Raw genomic sequence first — 10,000 nt, forward strand, 5'->3', positions numbered from 1 at the left:
AGACGCCCACAAAAAACAACCTAGTTACGTTAATTAAGTGATCCCTCTCTCTCTCTCTCTCTCTCTCTCTCTCTCTCTCTCTCTCTCTCTCTCTCTCTCTCTCTCTCTCTCTCTCTCTCTCTCTCTCTCTCTCTCTCTCTCTCTCTCTCTCTCTCCCCCTTCCCTATTCAATCTTTCGCTCGCTGATGAATTATGTCTAAGCATATTTTCTTCATGTGTCAGCTATCTTGTTAAAACACACACGCTCTCTGTTTTAATTAACACAAGCTGAACAGTACCTGCTATTCCGACCTGGTCGTGTGACAGACGTTTTCTTCCACACGAGATTACGTTGATTGTCTAACGAAGCCGTCAGGCTGAGTTAGACATCAGCTAATCGAGTGTGGAAGAAAATGTTCTGGACTAAAGAGGGCACACACACACTGACGTACACCCATCATGCAGGGATGTCCACTTCTCCAAGGTTGCAGAGATTCCGTGTTACCAGTGGCAACCCCACTTCAAACGACGCTCTATGGTGATCACGTGGCACGTGATAAAGACAGCCTCGCTCCTCTCCATCGCTGGCCTCACGGTGTCACAAGTACGTATGCATGACGTATAACAAGTTGAGATGACGTCATTCACGCAGGCATGTAGACCGACTGTGACGTCAGGTTCCATCATGGCGAGACATTGAGCCAGAACCATGCAGTTCGACTTTGGAAACTTCAGAGTCTTCAAAGGTAAAAGGAGATTAACTTATTCTGGATCAAATTTATGTTGCGTCCCTACCTATATCAATATTAATCAGCTTACGTCAATAGGCGTCATGAGTCATAAGGTAGTTATACTCCCGGAAGAGCTAATTCACATAGCGGGCAGAGTTTACCTCGCATTAAAGTCTCGAACATCGACTCCTCCATAGCGGCCCAAGTCTTCTTCAGCAACAACGTCATCTTTTTCCTCGACAAACGTCAGCGACGATCCTTAGTCTCGGTCAGTCGTAGTCAGTCGGGGCTGGCCGAGACTAGCACAGTACCTAAAGAGACGAACACTATGACGTGAGAAAAGTGGAGATGACGTCATTCACACAGGCATGTAGTAAATAGGCTGGCGCGAAGGAGAGCGGTTTTGGAATTCTCGTCTCTGTTTCTGCTTCTTCCTAATGACGTAAATTGTTGCCATGACTCCAGCCACACAGCACGCCATGGCGACCAGGAACACGATCACCATCACGGGGTCGAACACAATATCTGGAGAAAAAAAGTTCATGGTACTTAGTAAAAGGCCAGAATAAAACATAAGATAAAAAAAATGGAGGACAGATCAATTCCAGAGGTAGCATCTTTGCAAAGCTTGAACGAATGTGTGAATTAAAAATGCAGATGTAAATTGTGCCGCTTGGAAACTAAACAATAAACTTGCACACACACACACACACACACACACCACACACACACACACACACACACACACACACACACACACCACACACACACACACACACACACACCACACACACACACACACACACACACACACCACACACACACACACACACACACACACCACACACACACACACACACACACGCACACACACACACACACACACACACACACCACACACACACACACACACACACACACCACACACACACACACACACACCACACACACACACACACACACACACACACCACACACACACACACACACACACACACACACACACACACACACACACCACACACACACACACACACACACACACATGATTATCAAACAAAACAGTACCCTACACCAAACTCAGCTTTGTTCATATCATATACGTAAGAATTAATTAAATTTGCAAAAGAACGACCAACAAACTAACGTGTAGTCCACCTCCTACGTTTTAACCACACATACCAGTGAGCTGTCGGGGCACCCTAGACTCCGCAGGTTGAAGAGTTGTCCCCGCTGTGGAAGTGGCGCCACCGGTTGTCGTTCTTGTAGGTTCCATCTTTAATTTTCTTTTCAGGACCGGTCTGTGACAGAACGAACACAGTATGAGCATCAACGTTTGGTTCGTATCTGTGTCACACGCACAGTAGAGGTCTGTGACAGAACGAACACAGTATGAGCATCAACGTTTGGTTCGTATCTGTGTCACACGCACAGTAGAGGTCTGTGACAGAACGAACACAGTATGAGCATCAACGTTTGGTTCGTATAGAGTGTCACTCGCACAGTACAGGTCTGTGACAGAACGAACACAGTATGAGCATCAACGTTTGGTTCGTATAGAGTGTCACACGCACAGTAGAGGTCTGTGACAGAACGAACACAGTATGAGCATCAACGTTTGGTTCGTATCTGTGTCACACGCACAGTAGAGGTCTGTGACAGAACGAACACAGTATGAGCATCAACGTTTGGTTCGTATAGAGTGTCACTCGCACAGTACAGGTCTGTGACAGAACGAACACAGTATGAGCATCAACGTTTGGTTCGTATAGAGTGTCACACGCACAGTAGAGGTCTGTGACAGAACGAACACAGTATGAGCATCAACGTTTGGTTCGTATAGAGTGTCACACGCACAGTAGAGGTCTGTGACAGAACGAACACAGTATGAGCATCAACGTTTGGTTCGTACTACTGAGATGTGTCACACGCACAGTACAGGTCTAGTGTGACAGAACGAACACAGTATGAGCATCAACGTTTGGTTCGTATCTGTGTCACACGCACAGTACACTGAGGTCTAGTGTGACAGAACAAACACAGTATGAGCATGAACGTTTGTTTTGTATGTGTGTCACACGCACAGTAGAGGTCTGTGACAGAACGAACACAGTTTGAGCATGAACGTTTGTTTTGTATGTGTGTCACACGCACAGTAGAGGTCTGTGACAGAACGAACACAGTTTGAGCATCAACGTTTGTTTTGTATGTGTGTCACACGCACAGTAGAGGCTTGATCGGGAATGTTTAAGATAACAAACCAAAACACTTTTGTTTTTTAAATTATGTTCTCATGGAACGCACATTTGAATAACTGTGACTCGCACATTGAGTTATATAATGTTATTGTCCAGTATAGTGGCCTTTTGACCATGATTCGTACATTGAGTTATATAATGTTATTGTCCAGTATAGTGGTCTTTTGACCATGATTCGTACATTGAGTTATATAATGTTATTGTCCAGTATAGTGGTCTTTTGACCATGATTCGTACATTGAGTTATATAATGTTATTGTCCAGTATAGTGGCCTTTTGACCATGATTCGTACATTGAGTTATATAATGTTATTGTCCAGTATAGTGGTCTTTTGACCATGATTCGTACATTGAGTTATATAATGTTATTGTCCAGTATAGTGGCCTTTTGACCATGATTCGTACATTGAGTTATGTGATGTTATGTTCCAGTATAGTGGCCTTTTGACCATGATTCGTACATTGAGTTATATAATGTTATTGTCCAGTATAGTGGCCTTTTGACCATGATTCGTACATTGAGTTATGTGATGTTATGTTCCAGTATAGTGGTCTTTTGACCATGATTCGTACATTGAGTTATATAATGTTATTGTCCAGTATAGTGGTCTTTTGACCATGATTCGTACATTGAGTTATATAATGTTATTGTCCAGTATAGTGGCCTTTTGACCATGATTCGTACATTGAGTTATGTGATGTTATTGTCCAGTATAGTGGCCTTTTGACCATGATTCGTACATTGAGTTATATAATGTTATTGTCCAGTATAGTGGCCTTTTGACCATGATTCGTACATTGAGTTATATAATGTTATTGTCCAGTATAGTGGCCTTTTGACCATGATTCGTACATTGAGTTATATAATGTTATTGTCCAGTATAGTGGCCTTTTGACCATGATTCGTACATTGAGTTATATAATGTTATTGTCCAGTATAGTGGCCTTTTGACCATGATTCGTACATTGAGTTATATAATGTTATTGTCCAGTATAGTGGCCTTTTGACCATGATTCGTACATTGAGTTATGTGATGTTATGTTCCAGTATAGTGGCCTTTTGACCATGATTCGTACATTGAGTTATATAATGTTATTTTCCAGTATAGTGGCCTTTTGACCATGATTCGTACATTGAGTTATATAATGTTATTTTCCAGTATAGTGGCCTTTTGACCATGATTCGTACATTGAGTTATGTGATGTTATGTTCCAGTATAGTGGCCTTTTGACCATGATTCGTACATTGAGTTATATAATGTTATTTTCCAGTATAGTGGCCTTTTGACCATGATTCGTACATTGAGTTATATAATGTTATTTTCCAGTATAGTGGCCTTTTGACCATGATTCGTACATTGAGTTATATAATGTTATTTTCCAGTATAGTGGCCTTTTGACCATGATTCGTACATTGAGTTATATAATGTTATTTTCCAGTATAGTGGACTTTTGACCATGATTCGCGGTGGCCTCATTACTGGATCATACGAGTATTAGGCGCCCAGTCTCTTTATATAGACCCGTTGTGAATTGTTCTGTATTTTTGTTTTGCTCAGTGTGAATGTCTAAAGAAGCTATATTTCGTTTTGATTATTTTTAACAGTTAACTACAAAGCCCAAAATGAAACATCTTCGCAAGCAAACAAGCTAGTTATCAGTATGAAACAAAACAGTGGTCCATATCGAGGCCCTCCCTCTGCCATTATATACACAAACAAACGCATGGTGGATTCTTGAAACACGTCCACTATGAAAGGGAGAAACCCCAGCAATGGTTAGTTATCAAACCAACACACGATTGCCTCCCTTGTCCTACAACAAGCGTCAAATTGCAGCGGCTTGGTGACCTTGCGAGCAATCACGGAAATACCAGGTCAATTTGTTATTGTACTCTTCGTGTAATGAGCGGTAAGCTTTCGCTGTTTTGCTCTACTGGCAGTGTTCCCGACACATGTAATGTTGACGCTCGTATCGCATTTCTCTTGTTAATATGGTTGTGTAGGCCTATATGCACTGCTTGCAGAGGCGTGCTTATCAGCAGGCCTAAAGTGCCACTCGTAGCCTCGTTCTAGTTTCTTTCTGTTTCCTCCATACCCCCCCCCCCCCCCTCCCCCACCTCTTTCTCTGTTTGTCTATGTGTCTTCTGTCGGTCTCCCTCTCTCTTTTTATGTGTCAGTCTGTCTATCTGTCTATCTGTCTATCTGTTGTCTGTCTGTCTGTCTGTCTGTCTCCCTTTCTCTTCATGTGTCAGTCTGTCTATCTGTCGTCTGTCTGTCTGTCTGTCCGTCCGTCCGTCCGTCTGTCTGTCCGTCCGTTCGTCTGTCCGTCCCCCTCTCTCTCTCTCCCTCTCCCTTCCTCTCTCCCTTCTCCTCTCTCTCTCTCTCTCCCTCTCTCTCTCTCTCTCTCTCTCTCTCTCTCTCTCCCTCTCTCTCTCTCTCTCTCTCTCTCTCTCTCTCTCTCTCTCTCTCTCTCTCTCTCTCTCTCTCTCTCTCTCTCTCTCTCTCTCTCTCTCTCTCTCTCACAAACGTTTCAGTTTAAGACCAGATATACGTCTTATCTCATGAAGTCTAAATAAACATCTGTTGTCGCTAGAATGGTTGTTAAAACCAACAACCGGTGCTTTTTCACAATGTATTATTATTTTTATATACACTGATTTTTGTTGTTTTTGTTGAATGCAGTGTATGTCAATGGACATGGCATTCACAGCTTTGTTACGTCAGTGCAATCTACTCTATAATTCTTAACTCATGTCAAATGAACTTACATTTTTCATTTAAGCAATGTATTGTATGTAAATTGATGATGTGTTCTTACTTTCATTTTATTATAATCATGTAGCAGTAGTTTTTCTTTACTTGCTTATTCTTTAGCAATGTTAGACTAGTCCCTCTTTAGGGCGAGGGCCAGATGTAAAAAAGCAGATCACTGCTCACTCTATTACCCTCGTTAAATAAAGAATATTGTTCTTGTTCTTGTTCTTGTTCTTGTTCTCTCTCTCTCTCTCTCTCTCTCTCTCTCTCTCTCTCTCTCTCTCTCTCTCTCTCTCTCTCTCTCTCTCTCTAAATCTCTCTCTCTCTCTCTCTCTCTCTCTCTCTAAATCTCTCTCTAAATCTAGATCTCTGGTTGGCTATTTGTGGGATTTGTGTGTGTTTGTCTCCATGTCTTAATTGTGCATGAAACACGAGTAACACAAAAGAGAACAAGGAACTTAGTCGATAAATATCGACAGGGGGTCGACCAATGGTTTAAATGTGAAATGTGTGTATAATAGCCTGGGTGTGGGTCTGAAATGAAGTTAGGTAGTAGTTAACATTTGTTTTGAATAATTATTGGTATTTTGACAATGTGGGTAGCATGGAAATGTAAGCATTTGAATGTAAGTCTTAGGTACCATTGTACCCAGGAAGAGAGACCAGAGATAGGATTAGGTTGCAATAGCTTGTGTGGTCTTTGAGTTTTGTTTTTGGAAAGATATTGTTAAAGAAAAAGAAGACAATTACAGTAATGCAATATTTATTGTGAAAACCAACGATTGTACAAAGAACATGTGAAGCAACATTATGGCTATGATGGTGTGAAGAAAATTAGTTATGATTTATACTATTATTATTTAGACTTGAGACTGACAGTGTTGTGACGAGCGTTGGCTAATGGTAACGAGTACATATGTGTGTAGTTGTGGTGTGTGTGTGTGTGTGTTTGCGCATTGGTTTGGATTATGGGTGTAATTTGTAAAACAGATGTGACAGTAATAATGGAGTTCACATCAGTGAGGTTAGTTTGAAATGGAACACACGCACGTTTTTGAAAAAACAATATGACATTTTGAAACATGAGATCTTTATTAAATAATAAACTGAACATCAGCAAAACATCAAAGCAATTATTAATAAGGTTTGAAAAGCTTGACTTACTATGTTAAATAGTGGATTGAAGGCTGAAAACGTCTTTTACAAATTACATCTGAGATGGGGAGGGCGGGTGGGGGAAGTGCTGAAAGTGTGGATGAGAATCAGTTAAAAAAAAAATGCTGAGTGACAACAGGGAGGTTAAAGGCTGCCCTTTTCGTAGCGTTCATTAATTAATTCCTATTGTTTACATGTGCCAATAATGTTATAAAACTGTACCTAAGGGGATATAATAACGATTGGCTGTAGCTTTCGAACACAGAACAAATCATTTCAGTATTGCAAAGTGGTTTTGATAGTGTCGATTGTAAACAGAACAGTCTCAAAGTGAAAGTGGATGTTTTCCGGAAATTGCGAAGTTAACAAGAATACAGAAAAGCGCGCTTTCCTGCTTTGCACAATACGCTACTGCGCTAATCTGGCGTGTCAATATCACTACGTTTTGGACGTGGAAGGTGAGCGATTTCCTTCACGCGGGGATTGACGACGCTGTACTGTCTGTGTTGACGGTCTAAAAATAGCCCAACCTCTGCTTTGAGACACATGTTTACCGCCCTCAGCTAATTCAAGAAATCCCCCCCCCCTCCTGCTAGGTACACGTACACTCAAGTCAACCTCTGCTTTGACTTGTGTGCCAAGAGTCAGATGAGAGAGAGAGAGAAAGCGAGAGCGAGAGAGAGACACACACACACACATAGACAGAGACAGACATAGAAACACAGAAGCGGAGAGACTCAGAGAGACACAGGCAAAGACATACATACAACAAAGGCCTCAATCTTCCCGCGCCGTAGACCAGATTAATAGGTGCTTGATTTTGGTATTTTGATTTACATAACACCCTTTCGCTGCCAATCAAAACTTGCGTATGTGCATTCCTGACTGCCAGGGAATATTGGAGTTCGGGGTGTAATAATTCACAAAAAATTCTAGCTCCAAACTGGCAGTAGGTAGGTAAGTAAAACCTATGTTATTTTTAAGGGAAATTGAACCAAGAATCTGTTTTTAGTGTCTAATCATGGAAATAATAATTAGTTTGGCTTGTAATGATGTTTAAATATGAACTTTTGAAAAATCAGTCCGGCGCATCTTCCGGTGCCTGTGGATCAAACACAGGTGGCTGTGAATTTGCTTGCTCCAAGAAAGGATTATAATCACTATCATCTACCTGTTTCCAACGAATCGTCCGAAAGAATATCTCCCCCTTCCCCTGTCAGTATCCATAATCATTTGCACCGCCTGTAGCGTCAGTCCGGCTTTGTTTTTCCCTACTAGGGTCCGGTCGACTGTCACGCGTTAGCCATTTTGACGAGTCGAGATTTCTCTCCCCTATCCTGTCGCCAAGACCGAAAATAGCCTTCAGACACAAAACCGCGTCACCATTTATGTTTATTCATGAGAATGAGGTATCCTACCAAGCCATTGGCTGCTATTTGTGTGTCAGCAGTGACATAGCATTTCTGGAAAATCCCGGAACGGAGAAGCACAAGCGCATGACGGGTATACCCGTCCTAAGGCAGGAAAGTGAACCTTTCTTGGGGTTCATGGTCATGGCAACAGCCATATTAATTATGATGTATAATATTATATTTCAGCATATGTGAATTACATGTCATCATACCAAACTGTCATACATTTTTATTCCTACATTATTCTGATTGATCACAACCAAACCTACTATCATTGGACACATCCAAATGCAAGCGCCTGTTCTTGACAACTTGCCATTGATCTAAAAATATATTTTTAGATCAGTGCAACTTGCTTGGATCTCTTGTTTGGCCTGTAGGTAAAATGTACAATGTATTTTCTGATTTGTGCACAAAAACTTTTTTTAATTTTTTTTTTTTAACATAACAATATAAAATGTTTGATGGGTTGTTGACAGACCAGCTTTTTTGTCGTCCGAGGGGGAGCATATCGTCTTTTGTTTCCGGCCGCGGTCAATAAATATGAAACAAAAGTCAAGGCCGAAGGCCGCGGTCAATAAATATGAAACAAAAGTCGATATGCCCCCCGAGGACCGACAAAAAAAGCTGGTCTGACAACAAACCACCAAACATCGTTTTTGTCATCATTTTGGTAGTGAGAAAATAAGATAACAATCAACACAGGGAGCCATGCTTTGAAACACGGGTTCCGTGCTGATAACCACACGAGTTCCGTGCGGATAACCACTGGCAATCAAAGCTGGCGTGTGAAAGCAACTTTCTGTATTTTAGAGTTCATAAAATGTTGGGATGAATATGTCAGGTTTGAGGATGCACAGTTCTGTTTGTTCATCTCGGTATTCCACTCCCTCGGCTTTCAGTTGTGAGTATTAAGCTTAGTAATCGAATGTGGAAGCTACGTTGAGTCAAAGGTCACAGAAGATTTGCGTCGTGCAGCGAAGGAAAGAATCGCGATCTTGTTTCCGACTCAGTACCTCTTTGTTTTTCATTAGACCTGTCAATCTGCTTGCTCGGCTTTGTGAGATGTTTGCATATCTTGTTGCTATTTTCTTTGCTTTTATCATTATTTCTTATTTGTGCTTCGTTTATCGATACAACGTCTTGTGCACGGGTCAAAATGTGTGTGTCAGCTCAGGGGTCAATTGGTTTGACTTGAACTTGACGTTCGTGTTTCTCACACAAAGATACACGCACTCCATGACTTTGTAAGAAGACATGACATATCGGTAGGTTTCATTTGTTTGTGACGAATTTATTGAAGTAGTTTTGTTTTCTTGTTTACTTTTGCCAGTCAGTTTGCCAGTTGGTTTTTGGAACTTTGCAAAGCAGTGTCTTGTCGTCTGTTTAGGTCTGGGGAAACGCCAATGAAAAGAGCCGAAGAATCCTCGAGCGTTTCTATTGGGTTTGCTTTTGATTATCCATGTAATAGGGCTTCCTGCAACTATGGTAACCGGGGATTTATTCCCCGGGGAACATGCGATTTATTTACCAGGTGCTTGTGAATGAAAACTCGTGAAAATGATGACAATGTTTAATGTCACTGTATGTTTGAAAGACCATAGTCACATTTGTAAAACAAATGTTAAATTAGAAAATAAATAACATGTTGGTTCATGATTTTTTCCTACACCTGTGCTGAAAATAAGACATAAAAATGTTGGTATATA

At 41.2% G+C, this 10,000-nt stretch overlaps 1 long non-coding RNA gene across 4 annotated transcripts in view; it reads right to left on the reverse strand.

The window, feature by feature from the left end:
- Positions 1 to 837: 837 nt before the first annotated feature.
- Positions 838 to 10,000, reverse strand: part of LOC138946873 (uncharacterized) — a 17,252-nt gene continuing 8,089 nt past the window's right edge. For all 4 annotated transcript variants that reach the window (XR_011449445.1, XR_011449444.1, XR_011449443.1 and 1 more), the window contains exons 3-4: positions 1,893 to 2,011; positions 838 to 1,235 (exon numbers count right to left, since the gene is read on the reverse strand). This is a non-coding gene — a long non-coding RNA (uncharacterized lncRNA). The remainder of the gene's footprint in view (positions 1,236 to 1,892; positions 2,012 to 10,000) is intronic.

Source organism: Littorina saxatilis, linkage group LG14, assembly GCF_037325665.1.
Source record: "Littorina saxatilis isolate snail1 linkage group LG14, US_GU_Lsax_2.0, whole genome shotgun sequence".
In the NCBI taxonomy this organism is placed as follows: Eukaryota; Metazoa; Mollusca; class Gastropoda; order Littorinimorpha; family Littorinidae; genus Littorina; species Littorina saxatilis.